Here is a 25,999-nt window from a genome sequence, read left to right on the forward strand (position 1 = left end):
AGTACACACAAAACAGTATCTTGTTGAGCATTTACCATCCACAAATATCAGTGCCTTCCCAATTTCAGCCCCACCCCAGCTGCGTGGAAAGCATTCAGCTACCTATATGCTGCCCCATCCCATTTTGGCTGTTCCCCAGCACTAGGCCAAGGTGCCAGACATTTTCACAATATAATCAGGCACCAGGCCACTACTGTATTAATAATTATCTACTGCTGCATAACAAGTGATTCCCAAAACTTAGCAGCTTAAATTTTTAAAATGCATTATGTCACACAACTTCTGAAAGTTAGGAATCCAGGAGCAGCTTAGCTGGGTGGTTCTGGGTCAGAGTGTCCCAGGAGATTGCAGTTGTGGGCCAAGGCTGCAGTCATCTGAGGGGAGTGGAGAATCTGCTTCCAAGCTCACAGTGTGGCTGCTGGAAGAAGGCTTCAGTTTCTCACCACACAGCCCTCTCCATATGGTTGCTCACGTGACATGCTAGCTGTATTCCTCCTGAGTGAGTATTCTGAGAGAGAATCCCCAAGATAGAAACCACAGTCTTTATATAACCTAATATTGGAAGTGACATCCTATCACTTCTATTCATTAGAAACAAGTCACTAAGACCACCTCACATTCAACTGGAGGGGAATTAAGCTCTGTCTCTTAAAGGGAGAAGTATCAAATAATTTGGTTACATATCAGTAAAACCACCACAATCCCCAGACACCTCTGGAAGGGAGATCAAGCTTCTCTCTGTCTCCCTTCTGCCTGGATCCATTGGGGATTCAAGGCATCTCTATTCTCCTCAGAGCTTTGATGCCTAGGGGCAAGGAAAGCCTTATGATGTAATGCAGCCAATTTGTGGCTTCCAGCTACCACCATCTGTCACTTGCTGTCAACACCACTTCCAATAGTCTGGGTCCTGGGTTCTACCTCCCTCTGCTTAGTCGGAGAAAGTCCCCTGGATCTTCTTTTCCTACTATATCTGCCCTGCACTTCTGTAGAAGGAATAATACGACACCCCCAAAGAATATTCTCAGAAAATTTCAGAGCCAATCCATCTCCAGCCCTCCAAGAAATATTCTTCTTGTATTCCCAGGGAATGGAAAATCCCCTCCCTAGGCCCAAAGTAATATGGTGGCTATCAGGGAAGCAACTCCTTTATGCCTGAAAACATGTGTTTTTAAATTATTTTTATTTGTTAGTTTAATTACTCTGTCCCCCAAACCCCTAATAATACTAAATTTAGCTACTGATATCTGTCTAAATTGTATTCCCAGTATTGTAATATGTTTATATATATTTTCATATATTTATGTGTGCACCTATTATTTTTCATTCTGCATCTTTTCATTTAATATTACTTAAAATACAAATTTCCATATATCAATATATTCCCTCAACTTGTCATTTTTAATAGCTGTGGGACATTCAAACTCATTGACATGCCATGTTTTGTTTTGTTTTTAGCCATTCACGTCTTGCTGACTGTTTAGTGGTTTCCAGTCTTTAACTGTTATAACTGAACTCCCATTAACATTAATACAAATTGCTTTTCTTTGTCTTATGATTATTTTAATTGGAAAACTTTGAACATCTAACAGACATTTTCATATAATTTATACCTTGCCTACATCTAAAGAGATTCTAGATAGCTTAAAATAAAAATACATATACAATATAAGCCAATATGTACATCAACACTGATAGGACAATTAGAGACAAATGTATTACTAAAAAGACTTATGTATGAGGGCAATAGCCTGAAACCATATGATTCATGCTTTGAAATAGAATAAAGGATGTCTATGAGTTCAGAATTCAGTTTCTGCCTGTGGTGGTATTTATTTCTGCCCTACAGAGGTAATTTTACACACGAAAAAAAAAATCCTTCCCTACTCTGTCACTTAAGGCAACAGAATGGGGTGGTGACTTGCTACTTGTGTGATCTTAAACAAGTAACTGAACCTCTGTATGCCTTGTTTCCTCATCTGTAAAATGAGAATAATAGCTTTACCTTTATCACAGAGCTGTTATGAGAATTAAATGAGTTAATATTTTTAAAGAACTTATATCAATGCTTAGTACAAAGTAAATACTTTAGAAGGGTTTGTGAAATAAACAAAACAAGTCTCCTACATATATAACACAAAGAATAAAAAAGAAATGAGGGAAACACATTTAAAGCCACTGTGGTGGTGTGAAGCTGTATAGACCCCAGAAAAACATGTTCTTAAATTTAATTCATCCCTGTAGGTGTCAACCCATTTTAAGTAGGACCTTTTGATGAGGCTACTTCAATTAAGAAGGTGTGACCCACCTAATTCAGGATGGGTGTTAATCCAATTACTGGAGCCCTTTAACAGCAGAGTGAAATTCAGAGAGAGAGAGAGAGAGAGGGAGAGAGAGAGCGAGCTACAGGAAGCAAAAGGCTGGACATCAACGGAACCTGAAAGAGAAGGGAGAGACCAGGAGAAGATGCCATGTACCTTGCTATGTAACAGAGGAGCCAAGGATCTCTGGCGGCCAGCCCCAGAACACCTATCTTTGTGCAGTAAGCATCAACTTCACTGACACCTTGATTTGGACTTTCTTTTAGCCTCAAAACCGTATGCTAATAAATTCCCATTGTTTAAGCCAACCCATTGCATGGTATTTGTTTGAGCAGCCTAGCAAACTGAAGCAGCCACAAATACAGTTCTATTTCAAAATGCAAGCCTCATAAAGACACAACACAGAAGAAAAAAACATGACAAACATTTTCCACACACACACATGCAAAAAGTCATTTTAAAGAGTCTTTCTTGATGTAATAACAAGGCTTGGAAGAAACAAGATGGCAGCATAGAGAGGAGTGGAAGTTAGTTAGTCCCCCTGGAACAACTAATAAACAATCAGGAACAACTAGTAAATAATCTGGAATAACTGCTGGGGGACAACCATGACTGTCCACACATCATATACCAACCTGGATTGGGAGGAATGCCCAAGACCGCAGCATAAAATCTGTAAGTAAAAATGGCGGATCCAAGCCGGGAGCCCCCTCCCCCAACAGCCCGAGCTGCAAAGCCTCCTGGTGCTAAAGCGAAACTCTCTCCCAGCAAGTGAATATAGCTCAGTCCAGCTCCAACTGGGGTTTTGATTAACAAACGTGGACTGTTCAATACAAGCTACAAATCCTTAACAAGCAGACAGAGGCTTTTAGTGACGACTGACCTTAAAGAGCCACTGGACTTCTCTGTGCCGGGAGGGGGAGCCCAGAGGACTGCGTGCTATCTCTGGCCGGCAGGTGAAGACAGAGGGACTGTGGGCTGGCCTGAAAGGGGGGCTTTCTGTCCCTTTTTCTCTCTCTCTCAACCTGGGCGGCTCAGTGGAGAAAGCTGCAGCCACTTTCAGTTCACAGTTCTCTGACCCAGACAAGGGTGGAGTTAGCAGAGTCAGAGAGACAAAGAATCTATTTAAATGCAAATGAAAACTCCCTATGGGGTGTATCTTCCCTAAGAGGAGGGAGGTGGTGCCCAGCCCTACTACCGGCTTCCCAGTCAGAACCAGACCCCAGAGCCTGGGGGAAAACAGCCAAAACAGAAACTAAGGACTAAGGGGGCCACACCTCCTTACACCTGTCAGAAGCTACAGGCTGACAGGCACCACCTGCTGGGCAGGTTAGGAAAAGCACAGCGGCTTGAGGCCTCACAGAGTGTGTCAATCTTCTAAGACACACCCTCAGGGAAACCAGATACTGAATATTTCCTAATTCTGAGACCTGAGACTGTTCTTGTCTGGGAAAACTGACTGGCGTAACCAAGGAAACCAGATACCTAGACAACAGAAAACTACAGCCTACACTAAGAAAAACAAAGTTATGGCCCAGTCAAAGGAACAAACTTACACTTCAACTGAGATACAGGAATTGAAACAACTAATGCTAAATCAATTCAAAAAGTTTAGGGAAGATATGGCAAAAGAGATGAAGCATATAATGAAAACACTGGGCGTACATAAGGTAGAAATCGAAAGTTCAAAAAAACAACTGGCAGAATCTATGGAAATGAAAGGCACAACACAAGAGACAAAAGACACAATGGAGAGACATACAACAGCAGATCTCAAAAGGCAGAAGAAAATACTCAGGAACTGGAGAACAAGACACCTGAAATCCTACACACAAAAGAATAGACAGAGAAAAGAATGGAAAAATATGAGCAACATCTCAGGGAATTGAATGACAACACAAAATGCATGAATGTACATGTCATGGATGTCCCAGAAGGAGAAGAGAAGGGAAAAGGGTCAGAAGCAAAAACAGAGGAAATAATCAATGAAAATTTCCCATCTCTTATGAAAGGCATAAAACTACAGATCCAAGAAGCACAGTGTACCCCAAACAGAATAGATCTGAATAGGCCAATGCCAAGACACTTAATAATCAGATTATCAAACATCAAAGACAAAGAGAGAATCCTGAAAGCAGCAAGAGAAAAGCAATCCATCACATACAAAGGAAACTTGATAAGACTATGTGCGGATTTCTCAGTAGAAACCATGCAGGCAAGAAGGAAGTGGTGTGATATGTTTAAGATACTAAAAGAGAAAAACCACCAACCAAGAATCCTATATCCAGCAAAACTGTCCTTCAAATATGAGGGAGAGTTTAAAATATTTTCTGACAAACAGACAATGACACAGTTTGTGAACAAGATACCTGCGCTACAGGAAATACTAAAGGGAGCACTACAGACAGATAGGAAAAGACAGAAGTGAGAGGTTTGGAACACAATCTTGGGTGATGGTAGCACAGCAATGTAAATACACTGAACAAAGATGATTCTTAATATGGTTGAAAGAAGAAGGTTAGGAGCATATGGGACACCAGAAGGAAAGAGGAAAGATAAAGACTGGGACTGTATTAACTCAGTGAAGCCTGGAGTGCTCAACAATTGTGATAAAATATACAAATATGTTTTCACATGAGGAAGAACAAATGAATGTTAACCTTTCAAGGTGTTAAAAATAGGGTGGTATTGGGGGAAAAATACAATCAATGCAAACTAGAGACTATAATTAACATAAACAATGTATTATGCTTCCTTTAATGTAACAAAGGCAATATACCAAAGCTAAATGCATATAAGAGGACATAAGCAAGGAGTATGGGACTCTTGGCTTTGGTGATGTTGTCTGACTCTTTATTCCACTTTAGTTTAATGCTATCTTTCCTTTTGTTGCTTCTTAGCTATCATGTTTTGTTTTGTTTTGATTTTCTCTTTCTTTTTTCTTTTTCTTTTGTCTCTCTACCTTCTTTGACTCTTCCTCCTTCTTTGTGGAAGAAATGGAGATGTCCTTATATAGATAGTGGTGAGGGTGGCGAATACATAAATACGTGACTATACAGGGAACCATCGATTGTTTACTTAGGATGGAATGTATGGGGTGTGAACAAAACCGTCTTTAAAACCTGGGTTGATGAAGAAACCTTGAGGACACTATTTTGAGTGAAATAAGTCAGACACATAAGGACAAATATTGCAGGGTCTCACTGATATGAACTAATTATAATATGTAAACTCATAGACATGAAATATAAGTTACCAGGATATAGAACGAGGATAAAGAATGGGGAGCAGTTGCTTATTATGAGCAGAATGTTCAACTAGGTTGAACTTAAGTGTTTGAAAATGGACAGAGGTGATGGTAGCACTTGGTGAGAATAACTAACAGTGCTGAATGGTGTGTGAATGTGGTGGAAAGGGGAAGCTCAGAGTTACATATATCACCAGAAGGAAAGTTAGAGGTTAAAATATCAGAATGTATAAAACAGTGATCCTGTGGTGGACAATATCTGTGATTAACTGTACAAATATTAGAAATCTCTTTCATGAGCTAGAACAAATGTATGACACTATAACTAGAAGTTAATGATAGAGGGGCATATAGGGAGAAAAGTATACCTACTGCAAACTGTATACTAAAGTTAGTAGTATTTTAGCATTCTTTCATCAACAGTAACAAATGTACTATACCAATACCATGAGTCAATAATGGAGGGGGTTGGTTAGGGGTATGGGAGGATTTACGTTTCCTTTTTTTTTGTCTTTATTTCTTTTCTGGAGTAATGAAAATGTTCTAAAAATTCAAAAAAATTAATTGTGGTGATGGATGCACAGCTGTATGATGGTACCATGGGCAACTGATTGTACACTTTGGATCTTTGGATAATTGTATGGAATGTGAACAATCTCAATTTAAAAAATGTTAAAAAAAAAAAACAAGGCTTGAGGCTCTGGGATAGTAGGTGTTTGGAGGTGGAAGTTTGGGGATATCAACTTTGGGATGGGGGATTGATTTTTTAAAAAAACACATTATAAGTCTGTTCTAAAATAAATTTATTTGGTTTTGGAATGTCTTGAATACCAGAAGCTCACCTAAAAACCAGTTTTTCTTTCATATACAGTGTTTGGGGCTTCTAATCAAAGAGTTCCAGTTTTTCTAAAAGGTATTTCTTCCTTTCCCCTAAAAAAGATCTGTTAGATCCCTATCTCACCCTACTACCAAAATAAATGCCAGCTTGATTAAAGATTAAAATATAAAGAAAAAAGTAGTTAAAAACTAGTAGAAATATACATGCACGTTATATAATCTCAGAGTAGAGAAAGTATTTCCAAGCATAACTACAACGGCAGAAAATCTAAAGGAAAAATCAATTTATTAACTAAATAAATACCATCAACAAAATTTAAAGGTAAAAGACAAGCTTGGAAAAAATATTTGCAATATGGTGGACAAAGTTAAAATCCTCACTGTATAATGAGCTCATAAAAAATCAATAAGAAAAGAGAAATGAGCAAAGAACATGAATAAGTATTTCACAAAAGAAGAAATGCATATGGGAAGAAAATGCTACCCTCTCCAATTTGCTGTGCAAATTAAAAGAAAGATAAAATATATTTCTTTTATTAAATTGGCAAATATATTTTAATGTTTAGTGAGAATTCAGGTAAAAGTCACTGGACTTTTGCTTTCCCACATGCTGTCCCCTCTGCCTGAAAGGATCTTCTGACCTCACTCTTCTCTAATCCACCTCAATCACTCAAACCTCCTTGGTCTTGCTACTTCCTAATCATATTTCAGATTTCAACTCAAATGCTACTTCCTCGGAAAAGCCTTCCTTGATGCCTAGATTAGGACAGGTCCACCTCTCATACATTATCACAGCACATTAGGCCTTTCTTAGCAGTTAACACAATTTGCAATTGCATATTTAATTTTGTGATGATTTCAAATTCGCCTATCATCCTCATTAGACTCTGAGCCCCATGAGGACAAGGACAGTGACTGTTTTTGCTTACTAGTGTATCTCTAAAGCTTACAAGAGAACCAATAAATCCTTGCTCAATAAAGGCTTGCTGAATGAATGAATGAATGAATGGCATATACCAAAATGTTAACAACGGTTATCACTGGGTAGTAGGATTATTGGGTGATTTTCAGTTTTCTCCTTTGTGCTTAAATGTGTTTTCTGTTTTCTGCGTTGCACTCAAATACTGCTTTTGTAATTAAAAAAACTTCAAGATAAAATAGACAAATTTTAAAAACAGCATAAAAGCAATGCATCAATAAATGTGAAATGATGACATAACAATAATATTTTGAGTAAATGCATGATTGGATTTACTCTGTCAGGTCTCCGTGGAAGTGGTTTCTGATTCAGTACTTCAGATTAAGGTTATATGTAAATTGGGAAATGGAGAAAGCAGGGCACAGAAGGTGAGGTAAGTAGGATGTGCAACAACAAAGTAGGAAGTAACGTGCTCTTGCACTGTTTAATGAAGATGTAAATAGAAAACCACAAAACCAAAAAATGCAGGCGAGTCTAAAAACAAACACCATAGAAGAGGGTTAAGGGGCTCCCATTCAACTTTCCCCCTCTTCCCCCTAAGCCTTCTCATCTTGCTTGTGAAAACTGTGAAAAATGGCAAAGCCCCAAAAGTGCCCCTGAAGTGCTTTCTAAAGAATCTAAGTTGGTTCACATTTCAAATCAAAACTTGAATGCCCTGGCTTAGCTGGGACTCCATGGAGACATGTGGTCCTACCTGGGTGACACATCAAATGAAGTCCCTCACTAGAGAGCACTAATGATAATTAAGCTGCTTTTAGAAAGTGTACTGGAATGACTGAGATAGTTTTTCTCAGAGATTGTCTGTAGGTTCCTCTCAACTCCTTGAGTTTCAGTTCTTGCTCCTTATCTATCAAAAAGACTCACTCACCAGCTAGGAATGCACCAAACATTTTGACCAAGTACTTATCTGCACAACCACAAAACCAATATCATCAGTTAGGGAAAAACATTTTCCTCTGGCAAGCAGAGACAGCCTAATTGCTTAATCTGACAGGTTATTAATGGTTCAAGCCAACCAAAAGCTAATGGATATTGATAAACACTGGCAGGTTGGACGTTTGATGCATACAGTATTGCCGGAAATTACTTACATCAAGGGTTGCAACTGACCGTTAGACTAAATTGTCCAATCTCCATGGGTTTCATTAAACAGTTCTATCAACATGATAAAGTGGCAAGACAGAAAGTTAGCCCATTAACTATAGCTCTAAAAAAAGGACTTAACAGGGTGGAAGATATTTACAGGATTTATGTTCCAAATCAACATAAAAATAAATCTCCTTGGCAAAATTGCCCTCTGGGTGTTGGGGACGGTTTTTCCCTCTCACTGTGGATGGTTTGGGGAGCCAGGCCTAGACTGAGCCATTACCTGGAAATGACTGTGATTTGGGAGTTGCTGACAGTGGCACTGGGTTTAGTGTTCCAGGATGTTCAAGGCCTGATTCATTACTCACTAGGCTTTTCTTGTGAAAAAGCCAAGCCTCATCCAAAGCAGGCATCATTTCCACATGCTCCATCTCCCCTTTGCAGAGCAGCTGGGGTGGGCTAACAAGTGAAGAGAAACCACAACTGCCCCAGATGCCACAGGAGGGTAGACTTAATGCAGTCCTTGCCTGACTTTGGTGGGAGGGGCTTTGAAGAGGCATGGGGGAACCCAGGAATCACTGCTGAGTAACCACAGGGAAAATAATGGTACACTGGGAGTTCCAACCTACATTCTTCCCTTCTAGACTTTAATAAACTTCTTCATATGATCAGTTACAGCAAAAAGCCAAATCTTAAAGATTAAATTGGACTCAAGGTTTGAAGGAATGAGAAACGACTCTATTAAACACAATAGAATAACAGAAAGACTAAGAACCAAAACAGAAATAACAGTAACAACAAAAGAAAGACTTCTCTGGTCTCAGGGAGGTGGAAGGATTGAGAGTAGTGCCAGCAAAGCCCAGGAAGGCAGCTGCTACAATTCTGCAGGTAAGAGATGATGAAATAGTTGTGAAGGCAGTGAAGACAGAGAAGAGGGGATGGATATAAAAAATATTTAGGAAGTAGAATCAACAGAACATAGTTACTGATGCAGAAGGATGCACTGAATGAGGAAAATAGAATTGTGATGCCCACACACAATCCTTCAAATGAAATTGAGTTAATATTCGTAAAGCACTTATAATAGTGCCTGGTACATAGTAAGATATATATATATAATCTATGTTTGTTATGATGATTATTATTTATCTTCCCAGCCTAAGTATGAAATGTCAGGCTAACCAGAATGTGGCAGATGAAATTCCACATTAAGAGATTCTATGAATCTGTGATTTCACCAGTTTGCACTGTACCACTGTCCTATACCTGCCCTACCAGACATGCAGGTAACTGGCTCAGGGCTGAGCTGCTGCTGGACAAACACTGATAACTAGCATCCACATAACACTCTACCTTAAACTAAGTGCTTTCACATATCATTTCATTTGATTCTCTCATGAACCCTATACAGTTGGCAGAAGTGAGGTGCTGGCTCTTCACAGCATTAGGCTTAGTGCTTCCTCCAACTCCCAACTCAGGCTCTGTGGGGGCAAGAACTATGTCTTCTATGTCCTTGGCATCTCCCACAGAACCTAGCTAGTACTCAGCAGGCAGTTTCAGGTGGTCAATTCAGTACAACAGTGGGGGCTGAGACTTCTGGCTCTGGAATCAAACAAACAGGACTTGAAGCCCAACTCCACCACTGTGTGCCCTTGAGAAGTTAGTTCACCTCTCTAAGCCTCAGAAGGGGCAATGACAGTACATTCTTCAGAGGATCAGACGATAATGCACATAAAACCCTTCAAAGACTGCCTGGCCTCAGAGCCAAGAAATAAAAGTTATATTTAGTATTATTGTTTGAATGAATGGAAGCACAGTTAATAGAAAGGAGTTTTAAGCAAAGAAGGCAAGAACTGAGGTGCAAAATCATGGGGTTTTTTCTTCAAAAAAGACAGAAGCATGTGTACACAGAAACATCCATAGCCATAGGACTAGTTCCTAGCGCTCTGAGGGTGAAGAGGAAAAGGTACAAGGGAAGACAGCCCAAAATAGATTCAGGAACCCCTTGCTTGGCCTGGAAACCTCAAACCTCTGAAGTCGGCCCCTCTGAATATCATTTCCCGATTCAACAATGTGAGCTCAATTACGTTAGGATCAAAAACTCTGGCATGAGCTGCAAGCAGCTGGGCTCTTGCTATAAATTCCCTGCTGTGACTGAAGCATAATAAAGTTGGGGCTTTTTTGTGTGCGTTTTTTTTTAACCTGCACGAGAAAAATATGGATCTAGAAAATGAAGAAATGCAACTGCCCGTGTTAAATTCTATTTAAATCTATTTAAATACAGAAATGGTAAGCCCTTGCCAGTCAAAGCTAAATGACTTCTGAAGCATCTCAGCCATGCAGAAAGGGGGCAAACAGGCTTAACAATGGCATATACCTAACAAGACCAAAGCTGTGAGAGGCTAGAAATGCCCACTTCTCTCCTCCAAACCCTTAGCCACTTACCACCACCTTTATGCAGTGCTCTGAAGAGGTCCTCAAATAGCCTGCAGGGTGGCAGCTGGGCTTGGCATGAAAGAAAAGTGCCAAGGTAAACACATCTTCCTAGATCAGTGGCATCACTTGGCAGCTGCCAAGAAGGAATTCTTAAGCACCTGCTTGCATTCACCGGGTGTCTTTCTGGGTCACAAAGGAACTATTAAGAAACCATAAAATGCTGAGGCATACCCTGGCACGGAGAGGAGAGGAATGGGTGAAAAATGCAATCCGAAATAGCAGTGACCCAGCACTGCCTTACGCTTGAGGAAGGGATCAAGCACATAAGTCATTTGAAACCAACTGCCTGAAGTGAAGGACTGCTTTATCAATTCATAAACTATTTCACCCAACAAGATATTGGCCATGTATTTCACAGTAATTCCTGAAAATCTGGGCCTGCCTTCCCCAAACCACAGAGTTTATGCTGGCAATCAAAAACAGTTTTCTCAGACCAATATTGATTGTCTAGACTACTCCCTTGCAATGAAAATATAACAACCTCGTACTGGTAGTTACCTTTTCATGCTCACCTCTTCAATGATCCTATAAATTTGTGGAAGTCTGAGGTTGTGTCATATGCTTTGTATAGAAGCCTCCAGAAACTGAATGGCTGTGACGGAGTGGAATCCGTGGGAGAGATGAGTTCAAATCTAGTAGGTCTACAACAATGACCCAGTTTCAGGATATCTCTGGACTCCAGGTATCTCATCTGTGTAAGAGAGGTGATATAAGAAAGGAAGAAAGTACTTCTAGAACTGCAGGAAGGGAACTTGGGATGCAAGAAGCCACAAGTCACAAGATGCGTATAGCATCAATTTTACTCAAAGAAGGAAAATGGAGGGGACAACACCATTTGTGTATCAAAACAAACCCAGAAATATTATAGAGTGGAATGCAACATTCCCATAATTTTCTTAAAGACAAAACATAAGACTTCAAAGTAAATTTGTGCTGATTTTAGGTAGCAAATTGGGAAGGTAATTGGCTCCTACCAGGCACACAAAAAATATTCATTCAACTTCACTAGTGATTCTCACATATCTTTTGGTCAAAGAAAAACTGAAAAGAGTACTAGTAATCAAGAGCAGTCTTAATCAACATTCCAGATAAGAGGAAGGAATATATTGCAATGCAAAATTCCCCAGGTGACAAGTCTCAGAGAAACTGCTAGAAGGCAGGTACCACATCTCCCTAACTAACATTGCATATGATCTATATACTTTTGATTAGAAGGGTGAACATAGTTTACAAGTGCCTACATGATGTGGCCCCTGCCTTCGTCTCTGGCCTTATTTCTGCCACTTCCCATTCTTCAATCACTAAGCCCTGGAAATAACAAACTTTTGTACATTCCTTAGCCAGCTGAGTTGTCTCACAACTCTGGGTAGCTGTAAGCTGGGGGCAGTGCCATGCCAAATCACATTAAATCCTGAGGCAAAAGGAAAAATAATGTGCCCCTATGTATGTGATTTAATGTATTTTTAATGCTTAAATTCTTTCCAGACCATTAAAGTAGTTGAAAAATATATTGGAAAGTTGAAAAGTGGATGTTCTAAAACTCACAATGGGAGGCAGGACAAGATGGCGGCATAGAGAGGTGTGGAATTTCATTAGTCCTTTAGAGCAACAAGTAAATAGCCAGGAACAACTAGTAAATAGTCTGGAACAACTGTTGGGGACATCCGTGACTGAACACACATTGTACATCAGCCCGGAATGGGTAGAACAGCTGAAATCGCAGCATAGAACTGTGAGTAAAGCTCCCCAAACTGCGGAGCTGGTGACCCTTCCCCACTGGCACAGCAGGCTGAGCTGAAACATTCCCTAAGGAAAACAGAAACAGGTTACTTGGAGCAAGGGAAAGTAACTCGACCAAGTTCCAATTGCAGTTTTAATTAACAAATTTGGACTACTGAATACAAGCTACAAGCACAGATAAACTCAGAGCAAGCAGAAAAGGAAACTGAGGTCCCTCCCAGCAGAGAGGAGACAGGGCTGATGGAAAAAAAATACATTAATAATTAAAAACAGAGGTTTTTGGAGACAGCTGAGCTCAGAATGCTGGAAAACGGCTGTATCCCATGAAAAGGGGCACAGAGAACTTCGTACCAACACCGGCTGAGTGGTTAAAATGGTAAATATTGAGTTGCATATATGTTACTACAATAAAAAGTTTAAAAAATAATGGAAAAAAGATACTTTGGAGAAAATTTTTTAAAAAACAAACATGTATATTAGGGCACACATCTTTCCTTTAACCCAAGTTCCAATAAGGCTTAGTATGGCACAGCTACTGAATCAGTCTTTAATTAAAAATTTGAAATTTTGTTGATCACGGATCATTTGCATTAACTTTGATGTTTAAAAAATTGCATTAAAATATTATTTATCTTAATTACTGAGTTTCCTGGCCCTAAATTTTGTGCCTGAAGCAAGTGCCTCACTTGCTTCACCCTAATCCTGGGCCTGGCTGAGGAAATCCTCTCTTGCTGGCTTCTATTTTCTATTTGGTTATGAGATCATATGCTAAGAATAAGAGGAGAGGTCATGGGGTTGGGACTTCAGGAAACCTGAAGTTTTGAAGTAGCTTCTATGGGAGAGAGTAATGAGGAAGCCAAGTGAAATTAATACCTTCAGAGGCCAGTAAAGGAAAACTTCCTCTCAGATATTTGAACACCAATGTTCATAGCAGTATTATTCAAAATAGTCCAAAGATGGAAACAACCCAAGTGTCCATCAACAGATTAATGAATTAACAAAATGTGGTATAAAATATACAATGGAATATTATTCAGCTGTAGGAAAAAAAAAGGAATGGAGTCCTGATACATACAATGACAAGGATGAACCTTGGAAACATAATGCACAGTGAAATAAGCCAGACATAAATGGACAAATTATGTCTGTATGATTCCACAAAATATCTGGAATAAGCAAATTCAAAGAAACCGAAAATAGATTAGAGGTTACCAAGTGTCAGGAGGAGGGGAAAATGGGGAGTTATTGCTTAATGGGTAGAGTTTCTGTTTGGGGTGAAGAAAAGGTTTTCATAATGGATGGTGGTGATGGTAGCATAACATTGTGAATTGTAAACTTATAATGGTTGACATGGGAACTTTTATGTTATATATATGTTACCACAATAAAATAAGAAGGCAAAAAAAAGAAAGAAAGAAAACGTCCTCAGTTTCCAGCTCCAACCGGTAGTTAATAGTCTGCTAATACAAGGAGCCACAGAAAGGGTGGGGATCCATGTGAAAAGCGATGTACCTAGAAAAGATCACTCCCATATGCATACAAGGCAGAGAACTTTGGTGGCACCCACCTAGTCTGAAATTCTTCAGAGAGACCCCTCAACATGGCTTACAAGGCACTTCAGGATCTGGTTATCTCACACCCCCTTCCCCAGGAAATCTTATGGCCAGCCATGCTCTCTATCACCCATTAGCCTTTGCCCAATCTGCCTGGAAATACGTTTCCCTGTCCCTCATCTTTCTTTGTGTGACCAACTCTAATCACCCTTTAGAGATCTCTCTCCTTTTTTCCATTTCCTCATTCATTCATTCAACAAAATTTTGATGAGAGTCTGCCAGGTGCCAGACACTGTGCTGGGCAGGGGGGTTATAGCAGTGAACAAGATAAACGAGGTCTTATGGAGCTTCTTAGTCTAAGGAAGGAGAAAAAGACAATAAACTAAAATAAATAAACAACATACTTTCAGATAATGAATCAAGCAGCGTGATGTGCTAGAAAGTGACTAGATGGCTGACTTAGCTGAACCTTGAATGATGAGAAGTAGCCAGCCATGGGAAGATCTGGGGTAAGTGCACTCTAGACAGAAAACAGCTGGTGCAAAGGTCCTGGGTCAGGGGCAAGCTTGACATGTTCAAGGAACAGAAACAGAGCAGTGTGGCTGGACATAGAAGGAGAAAGGAAGAGTAAAAGATGAGAAGGAAGATCATGCAGGTTTGGTAAGCCATAGTAAAGAATTTGGGGTTTGTTCAAAGCATGATGACTTTCCATCATACTTAGAATAAAATCCAAATTCTTTGCTATGACCTAAAAGACCCTCCAAAATTTGGCCAATGCCTACCACTATCCTTCTCGCCTATCTTGTTCCATCCTCACTGGCTATTCTCCATAAAGCAAAATGTTCTCTCCTTAAGGGTCTTTGTAGTTACTGTTTCCTCTTCCCCCAGATTTTTGCATGCATGGCTCCTTTACATCATTTAGGCATCATGTCACCTCTTCAGAAAGGTCTACTCTAACTACTGCACACCCTGTTTTATTTTTTATGCCACTAATTACTTCTGAAATTATTTTGTTCATCTATTTATTTGACATCTGTCTCCATCACATGACTGTAAGAACCATGAGGACAGAAAGAAGTATTTGAACTGAATTTTTAGGATAAAAAGGAGTATGCCAAATGGATACATGAGAAAGGGGGGATGTTCCAAGAACTGATAAACTAACTACTTCAGAACTGCTGGAATATACAGTAAGATGGTGAGGTGGGAGAGATGGGAAGTGGTAGGAGACAAGGCAATTGCATTTCTTAAAAAGATCACTTGAGTGATGAATTGTGGTGGGAAAACAGTGAAAGGTAAGAAACCATTTATTCACTCAAGAATCTGTACTGACCACCCACTATGAATCAGGCACTCTTTGTGAACAAAACAGACAAAAATCTTTGTCCTTTTGAAGCTTGCAGTCTGGTGAGGACCAGCATACAGCTACTGTGGAAGATGATGGAGGCTTGTACTGAGGTGGGGAGAAGGGGGTGGCAGTGGAGATGATATGTGGTTGCATTTGGGATGTATTTTTTTGTGGAGGTGGAGTGGTCAGAACTTGATGATGGATAGGACAGATTACATATCACATCCTCCAGAAAGTTTTCCCTGGACATCCCTAATATTAGATTAGGTGCCATAGTACCCCACGTTTGCCCTATTGCTACACGCTGTATTGCACTCATTTATTCACTTGTCTCTCTCAGCAGCATTTTTATCACATCATATCAGAACTGGCACAATACTTAGCACAGAATAGGTACTCGATAAATTTGTTAAATAAATAAATAAATGGTTACTGGGTCTTTTATCAGGGTAGTATTCATTGCCCATCCAGAGGGAAACACCTTCTTTTATTCTGGTTTGTGATTGACGCAAAAAGTTCCTTTCTAGATTGATATGAAAAGATCCTCTATTTAAACTACAAAAACATTTGTGCAAAGACTGGAAAATTACATTGCTTCATTATGATGGTCACACCTGATTAAACACTGAATAACCCCAGAAATTTAAAAGTTCAAGATTATAAATTTAGTGCCAGAGAGCACATTTATAAAAAAATCAAATAGACAATGAGGCTGTTACGACATTTAAAAGGTCAGTAGCCCAAAGCTCTCCATATCTTTACGTAATGGTCAATGCAGTTCTTTAGCACCCATTACAGCTCATAAAATACTTTATAAATAAATTTTAATAGAATCAAAACTTACAGTATCCCAAAACAGCCAACAAAGTTCAACAAAAATGAAAGAAAGAAATAAAATGCCACATGCAGCCAAACACCAGAACCTACAAAGTGGCGGCCCTTGCTGTTACTCTAAAAGCCATCTTTCTACATTTTTAACTATAAATATCTAATACTATAGAACTTCTCCCCAGTGGAAAATTAAAGCTCATTATCAGTGGCTAATATTTGGTGCTTGGTTTCAAATCCACATTTTCATTGTAAATGAATATAATTAAAAGGCTCTGTGCTTTGCTGTACTGGTGAGCTCCCAGTCTAAAGTTCAGAACTAAAACACATTAAGTCCTACTGCAGTAGTCAAGAATATCCTAGAGACGCAAGGAGTTCAGTTAGGCACAACTGGGGAATCTGGATCACGAACACTTGTTGTCCTCTCCCCCTTCCTCTAGCCAAAGCTTTCAAAGCACTCCCCTCCATAAGTGAGTGACCACCATTTCAAAGGTTAGGCAACCAGGAAAGGACACCAGCTGGCCATTCCCCAGTGTTACAGAGCAACTACACTACAGTTGAAGCTAAAACCCAGGAAACCTAGTTTCTGATTCTCAAGAGAGGATTAGGACAAAACTTGGGGACTTGATAACCAAGATCCTCATGTATCACAACATTCCCCTGAAGAATGCCAGCTTATCTTAGCCTGAAGTTTCTGAAATTCCATCCCCCACCTTAAAGCATTCCTATATTGATCAGAGGAGAGGGAGAAGGAATGGTTTCTCCAGATTCCTGCTTTTGTTCCACCCCACAACTGAAATTTCCCTGTGCCTACAGGAAACCTGACCTTATCTGCATGTGTGGTTTTCAACAGTAATTATCCTGATATCTTCGTGTCAAGATCTATGGTCAAGACAAAAATACATCATGTCCACCGAGAAGACATAACACATCTATGATATTCTCACCCACAATGTGTAACCTGAACCTATTCATGAGAAAACATCAGACAAACTCAAATTAAGGAACATTTTACAAAATATTTAGCATGGATATTCCCACCCACAATGTATATCCTGAACCTATTCATGAGAAAACATCAGACAAACTCAAATTCAGGAACATTCTACAAAATATTTGGTATGTACTCTTTAAAAATGCAAAGGTCATGAAAGACAAAGAAAGATGGAGGAACTATTTCAGAATAAAGGACACTAAAGAGACACCACAACTAAATGCAATGCTATGAGTGATACAGGATTGGCTCCTGTGATTATATTTTCTATAAAGGATATTAGTGGGACAGTTTGCAAAATCTGAATAAGGTCTGCAGATTAGAAAATAGTACTGTATCAATGTTAATTTCCTTATTTTGATAATTGTATGTGTTATGTTAACAAATGTCCTTGTTTTTAATACACAGTGAAGTATTTAAGGATAAAGGAGCAGTGTGTCTGCAACGTATTCTCAAACAAATCAGAGAAAATGTGTGTTTATAATTAGAGAATAAAAAAGCGAAGGTGGTAAAATGTTAACTTTGGTAGAATCTAGGTGAAGATTATATGGAAATTCTTTATACTATTCTTTGCAACTTTTCTTTAAGTCTGAAATTATTCCAGAATTTAAAAGTTTAAAACACCTGTGATCATCCATCCTTGTCCCTCTAGTCTGTCATGCACAAATCATCCTCAGTCCTTCTAGAGGTAGATCCAGTTAGCTTAAGGAGCACATAATATTATACCAATCTAAGAAATAATTTAAGTTCACTTTAATTTCAAAAATAGACCCTACGTCACATAGCACTGTGAGGGGGAGGTAATGTAGGGAGTTCAAAATAAACCTGGCAAGCTTGTTTCAGAGCTGCTATGCCAATCAGCTTGAGAGTCGGTGCCAAAGGACAGAGGGCCATCCCCACACTAGTTGCCCTGCTTGGTGCCTAGCAACTTATTAAGCCGTGGTGCCTGTTCAGGGATGCTTGCCCACCGGGGCCAACTTCCATCAAAAGCAATTGCCGCAGTACTCCAATTGGCCAACAGAGAGTGTGCTAAAATTACTTTTTCTAACTCCAGGCTTTCTTGGCAGATTCCTGATGGGGCAGAAACCTCAGCAAACTGTGATGTCTTCAGAGTTCAGCTTCAGTGTCTTCTGCCTGCATTGCCGGCCTCCTTTTGCCTTACTGTTGGGGTGCTTTCTACATCCCAACACCCCATTTTCTTCTCCAGATACCCAGAGCCCGCTTGACCTCCTCCCCCTTCCTCCAACCTTTTTACCCAGAGCACTCATTTCCACTCAAGTATAAGACTGACATGATAATTATGATAGCAGAATGTTACAATGTAAGAAACTAATAATGATAAACATGATGACACAATATCATCCCTCCGAAGGGAGATTTGAATTTTGATACGAATCCATGTCTTAAATTACGGGATTAGTCTCAGGGTTAAAATTAAGGCCTTGAAACTGGTAAAGGAGAATGTGGGGGACCATAGGAGCCTTTATTTCTCTGCTGATATTACATCTAGCGTATCAAAAACGAGCCTGGTTATAATTTGGGTGGGCAAGGAAATGGCTAGCTTGGCTTTGTGGCAGTGGGGGGCAGGGGAGCACTTGGGTTTCAGGACTCAAAACTGGACTTGAAAAGAGTGCTGGCTGAAAGGCAGAAAAGCAGATGGCGTGAAGGAGAACAGTCCCCTCCAGGGGACGTGGTAAGTCTTCAGGGTTGTCACAATCTAAAAAAGGTTGGGTAATACAACTATAAAGCAAAGATTGCCGGCCCATTTGTAGTTGTCCTTCCTGTACCTTCTCAAAGCAGAATCTCCTTTATTGTAGGACAGAAACGAAAGCTGGGTGTGGTAGAGCAAACCAGGCAGTTAAGACTCCTGGGAGGGTGGGGGGACTGGTGATGTCATGAGATTAAAGTCTGTCAAAGGAACCACTCATCTCCTAGAATAATGCTCTTTGAGAACATTTGGTGTTAACCATCCATTTTAAGAGAAATTGACTATAAGGACAGACCTGAAATCACCAATTTAAATAAATTTATAGGCACTTCCATTTATTCATTCAACAAATGTAGATACGGATTTTAGATGCCTTTTGAGAAGTTTGATTTAGTCCAGTCCATATTACCTCCAATAGTCTTTATGTCTCTATGAAGGAACTTCAAGATTATCCAGCAAATTTTGAGTCCCAGGCTGGTCTGCCTCTGCCCCACAACACCACCACCACCCCAGATTGTGTTGCCACTCCACCAGGCTCTGTTGAGACTATACTCCAGTGAGGCACACCCATTGCTTTCTTCACCCAAAATGGTGAAACTAATGGTGAAGTGTTCTAGACCTCAAACACCTGGAGGGCAGGATGTGAAAAAGAGATTAAGTTTAGATTTCACACAGGGTGGGGGCAGCTCGGAGGAATGGCAGAGAGTCAAGAAGCCAAGCTGTAGCTGGCAGCCGGTCCTCCTGTTTATCTGCCCACTGTCCTTGCAAGGCGGAGACTTGGGGGTGGAGGCTCCTAAAATAGCCTCGTAATTTGTTACCAACTGGCCCTGCAGTTAAGGAGCAAAAGAAAGAAGCCATATAAGCATAGGAGTGGTGTCAGTGCCTTATATGGGCATAACCTTCACAGTCAGGGGTGGAGATTTGTTTCAAATGTTTCTTGTTTCAAATGTTTCAAATTTGCGCGGGTTAGTTAGGCCTGTCGAATAGACTGCAACCTCTGGAGTATCCAGCCAATGGAGAAACAGGGGAGGGACTTGCATATTAGGCTTAGGAAATAAATGGTGCTGTGTTCTATTGTTCGGTGCACCAGCCACCACAGTTCGGTTGTGCGCCCGTTCTTGCAAGATCATGAATAAATTTCTTCTCCACAACCGGATGAGCATTTATTCCTTTTTAGGTATAGTGCTTGTTTCTCACAATTCTCGTGAATAAATTTCTTCTCTACAACAGGATGAGTATTTATTCCTTTTTAGGTATAGTGCTTGTTTCTCACAAGAAGATGTGCATCTTTCATTAAAGCACTTGCACCTTGTTGTCATTGGATCCCCTGTGCTTCACACAGTTCTGGTATACTGCATATAATTTGAATGAGTAAATGAGTAAATAAGTAAATACATAATTATATTTGTGGTGTTTTTTAAAAGGATTTATGAAGTAACATACCACCCAAAGCTAAAAAATTCCCATTAGATACTCAACTCTGTAATATCAAGTTATTTTTTAAGTCCCAGTTAAAATCACATTTCTCAAAATAAAGGAAGGCAAATACCTAAAACACTGTAAAAGTAAACTTTTGGGAATGTTTTTGCTTCTGGACTAAAATTTTCCACATTATGTAACTTATACTTTACAATTAATTTACCATTAACTTTAAACAAGTATACCCTTATAATCCACAGGCAGAATATTCTTTTATGCCTAAAAGCAGTGTGATGTAACAAAGCAAGAAAACAAAAACCCCCGCATTTTGCCTCAAGAGACCTGGATGTAAATTATCAGAGCAGCGTTTCTGGCCATGCCAACCTGTGAGGTCCCTGTGCTTTTGCTCCCCTACCCCTTCTACCCTTTCTTCCTGTCTACCAGGATACAAGCTTGTCTTTCGGGGCTTGGCTCAAGAGTTACCACCCTCTATGAAGCCTTTTCCTTTACAGAACTATCTCCCCTACCAATTAGATTTATCTAGTGCTTCTCTCTGCGTACCCTTGTGCTGGGGCCACTACACACTTCAAGCAAATATCTAAAACCCTTGATCACATTTGTCTGCTCACGTATCTATCTCCTCTGCCAAAGATCAGATTATATTTGTCTTTGTAACTTCTCTTTCTAGCTCAGCACTTGGTACTCCATAAACCCTGGGTATGCATCAACTTATTTGCATATTTTTGTGACTATACATTGTATTCTGTCACTTACCTGCTCCTTTGATTCTAGCAATGAAATTGTTTCTACAATTGGTGCTAGCTCACAAGGCCACTCTCATGACTGAAGCTTGATTGTCCAGCAGAGGGAGCCCAAAATCCCCAGTCAGTGCTATGGTCATCCTACAGATTGCCACTACAACTGACAGCCTCTGCACTTCAACCTTTCCCAACGCCCCCTTTCCCCTGCTCAGGAAAATTGTCTGCTGTCAAATCCAGGGCAACTCAATGTCTGAGCATAGATGGAAGCTGGAAATACAGTGCCAGCTACAGGGGTCATTCCAACAAGAAATATGTTCAGTTTGTAAACAAAGATGCTGAAACTGCAGGTGGATTTCAACATCAGCAATGAGCACTAAATGAGGTACCAACATACCAAGAAAAATAGTAATTATTGTTGTGAATCATGTCATAGCTAACATGATTTGAGTACTGACCAGGCACTATGCTAAGTGCTTTACATATTTCATCTTCAAAACAACCCTATGAGGTAGAAGCCATTATTATCCCCACTTCACAGATAAGGAAACTGAAGCTCAAAGAGGTTAATGTGCATACAGCCAGTAAGTGATGGAGTCAGGATTCAAAATCCAGTTTGTCTGGCACAGAACTCCTACATTAATCTCTTATGCTATACGGCCTTCTATAGGGAGATACCAAAAGTCATAATTCAGTGAAGAAATTGAGACCAGGAAATTGGTCAAATAGGAAACAGGAACATGTGCTGGTCACTGAACAGTTCACTGTTTAGAAAGCTTTTCAATGTACCACCTAAAATTACTTCTCATACTATCCTTTAGGAAGCACTGAGTTGAAAACATTCTTTGTCTGCAGAATACCCCTAGACTGACTGGAAATATGTAAACTAACACCCTTAACTATGATGGTGCTGAGTGTTCACTGGATTAGTCAGCTTTCACGAATGGAGCTTTGAGAGGGCAGGAAGCAAAGCAGGTGTCAAAGACCAAGGGAAGCCTTTAAGATCTACAGGGAAAATATCCTTATGTGTAGGAAACCCCGAGTGAACTGGATTTGTGACAAAATTATGTTGCTCAGAGGCCAGACCCAGGCTCCTATCTCCTGGTACCTGAATTCAGTTCAGAAGTCCCCAAACTCAGCTCACCATGAGGGGAAAGTGTCCCACAGGTTACTGCTTGAATTACGGTATGAATGCTGACATTTCAGTATCGCCTTATGACAGTGGTCATCTGATTGGTCTTTAAGAGTGGCCATATTGCTGTAAGTCTCACCCCAAGGAGCTATGAATTCTTTTCACAATCAACTCTTTATAGGGGAAAAAAGCCAAAGAAGGAGGACCCCATATATGCCCAACCAGAGCCCCAGTGAAGGTAACTTTCAGGCTTTGCACATCCACTCCAGAAGATTTGGGGAACTCAGCAGAGTAGAAAGTTGTTAGTCAAAGCATTTCCCAAACAAACTGAAGTCACAATGGTTTATGCAAACATTATAAACTTCTGCCTCAGAGCAACTGGAGATTTATCACAGGGGCAAATGTACTCTTCCTGAGATAAAGGCTCCATGGAAAACCTTGCCTGGAAATGCATATTCCAGGGGACCCTGTGCCTGTCACTGTTTGTGGGAGCTTGATCTCTAGATCTTCAGTGAGACCACAAGTCAAGCCCACTTGGCCATGGTGCTACTCTGAAGGCCTAGTTCTCCAGGAAGAACTGGAACACTTGGAAAGAGCATAACTAGTACATCAAACCCATGATACTATGGATATAACTGGTCAGGACAACACAGCAGTGAAAAGGTCATTCCATTTGAAATCAAATTGCAGAGGAACTAAGATGGCGGCTAGGAGAGACAGGGCAAAAAAATCACCTCTGTGAAAAATACTAGATAGAGGCCAGAAAGCGACCCAGAACACCAGTTCCAGCAATGCACAAGCTGGACAAGGTCTGCTAAATCCACAGGGACCGTGCACTTGGTGAAACCGTGAGTCTGCCTTCTGAAACAAGTGAGTAAGCCTGCTGAATGTCCAGCAGCCACGCTGTGGTGTGGGGAAACCATGGGTTGGCGTTTGGAGGTGGACTAGTTCTTTTTTTAAAAAAATACAAAAGCAGCTGCAGATACAGCAGCGAGAACCACACAGTGAAGTGCGGCAGGAAAGGGCTGTGTGAAAGCCTCAATATCTGGCATGGAAGATAGCCTTTCACGCATTCACTGCTAGTTGTCTCAGAGTGAGGAGGGCAGAGGTGAGCCAAAAGGGGAAAAAAACCATGTCCCTTGCAGCCATCTTCCTAGAGGGCTGCGAACACTTCTGCCCAGCACCGGAGCCACAGCCCAGAGGCGCGCCAAGGGACCCAGTGTGACGGGAAGTCTTTCCAGCAACACCGCGCACACACCACGATATCCAGCATGGACAATAGCCTTTCGTGCACCCACAACTAACTGTCCCAGAGCTGGGAAGGCGGAGCTGTGCAAAAAGGGGGAAATTAACACGCCCTTTTCAGCCATCTTTACAGCAGGCTGGGAACGCCCCTGCATGGCCCGGCAGCCCAGGGCTTCCCTTGAGAGACGGCACACACTTGTGATGTAGCACAGCCTTCCCTCAGCAGAGGCCCTAGAAGGGCACGGCTGGGAGGAGGAACCCACCCGGAAAACCTAGGGACCCTACGCCAATACCAAGGACTTGTGGGTCAGTGGCAGAGACAATCTGTAGCGAGACTGAAATGAAGGTTTAGACTCTTGCAACAGCCTTAAATCTCCAGCAATACCTGGGAGGTTTGATTATTAAAGCTGCCCTGCCTCCCTAACTGCTCAGACACATGCCCCACATACATTCAGGGTGGACAGCACCAACAACACACCCAAACTGGGTGAACCAATTGGACTCCCCAACAACCAGACCCCCACACACCACAAAGACAAAGTTGGGGAGAACTGACTTGAGGGGAATAGGTGACTCGCGGACACCATCTGCTGGTTAGTTAGAGAAAGTGTATGCCACCAAGGTGTAGATCTGATAAATTACAGATTGGAATCTGAATAATCCTTCATATCCTAAAAGAACCCTATCAAGTAAAGCAAATGCCAAGAGCCCAAAAACAACAGAAAATTTTAAAGCATATGAAAAAACCAGACGATATGGATAACCCAAACCCAAACACCCAAATCAAAAGATCAAAGGAGACACAGTACTTGGAGCAATTAATCAAAGAACTAAAAACAAACAACAAGAGGATGGCACAGGATATAAAGGACATGAAAAAGACCCTAGAAGAGCATAAAGAAGAAATTGCAAGAGTAAAAAAAAAAAAAAATAGATGATCTTATGGAAATAAAAGAAACTGTTGACCAAATTAAAAAGATTCTAGATACTCATAGTACAAGACTAGAGGAAGCTGAACAACAACTCAGTGACCTCGAGAATCACAGAACAGAAAATAAAAGAACAAAAGAAAGAATGGGGAAAAAAATCTAAAATATCAAAATGTATCTCAGGGATATGATAGATGAAATAAAACGTCCAAATATAAGACTCATTGGTATCCCAGAAGGGGAAGAGAAGGGTAAAGGTCTAGAAAGAGTATTGAAAGAAATTGTTGGGGAAAACTTCCCAAACCTTCTACACAATATAAATACACAAAGCATAAATGCCCAGTGAACTCCAAATAGAATAAATCCAAATAAACCCACTCCAAGACATAGTCTGATCAGACTGTCAAATACTGAAGAGAAGGAGCAAGTTCTGAAAGCAGCAAGAGAAAAGCAATTCACCACATACAAAAGAAACAAAATAAGACTAAGTTGTTACTACTCAGCGGCCACCATGGAGGCAAGAAGGCAGTGGCATGACATATTTAAAATTCTGAGAGAGAAAAATTTCCAACCAAGAATACTTTATCCAGCAAAGCTCTCCTTCAAATTTGAGGGAGAGCTTAAATTTTTCACAGACAAACAAATGCTGAGAGACTTTGCCAATAAAAGACCTGCCCTACTTCAGATACTAAAGGGAGCCCTACCAACAGAAAAACAAAGTAGGGAGAGATATAGAGAATTTTAACAGACATACATAGAATATTACATCCCAGGTCACCAGGACACACATTCTTCTCTAGTGATCATGGATCTTTCTCCAGAATGGACCTGTCCTAGTTTGCTAATGCTGGAGAATGCAAAACACCAGAGATGGATAGGCTTTTATAAAACTGGGGTTTATTTCACTACACAGTTACAGTCTTAAGGCCACAAAGCATCCAGGGTAACACCTCAGCAATCGGGTACCTTCACCGGAGGATGGCCAATGGCATCCTCTAAACCTCTGTTAGCTAGGAAGGCAGCTGGCATCTGCTCCAAAGCTCCGGCCTCAAAATGGCTTTCTCCCAGGACGTTCCTTTCTAGCAAGCTTGCTTCTCTTCAAAACATCACTCCCAGCTGCACTCTCTTTCCTCTTTGAGTCAGCTCATTTATATAGCTCCACTGATCAAGGCCCACCCCGAATGGGCGGGGCCACGCCTCCATGGGAACATCTCATCAAAATTATCTCCCACAGCTGGGTGGGGCACACTCCAAGCAAATCTAACCAACACCAAAACTTCTGCCCCACACAAGACTACAAAGATAATGGCATTTGGGGGACACAATACACTCAAACCTGCACAGGACCGGATGCTGGGACATAAAAACAAGCCTCAATTAAA

The sequence above is a fragment of the Choloepus didactylus genome, chromosome X, assembly GCF_015220235.1.
Source record: "Choloepus didactylus isolate mChoDid1 chromosome X, mChoDid1.pri, whole genome shotgun sequence".
Taxonomy (NCBI): Eukaryota; Metazoa; Chordata; class Mammalia; order Pilosa; family Megalonychidae; genus Choloepus; species Choloepus didactylus.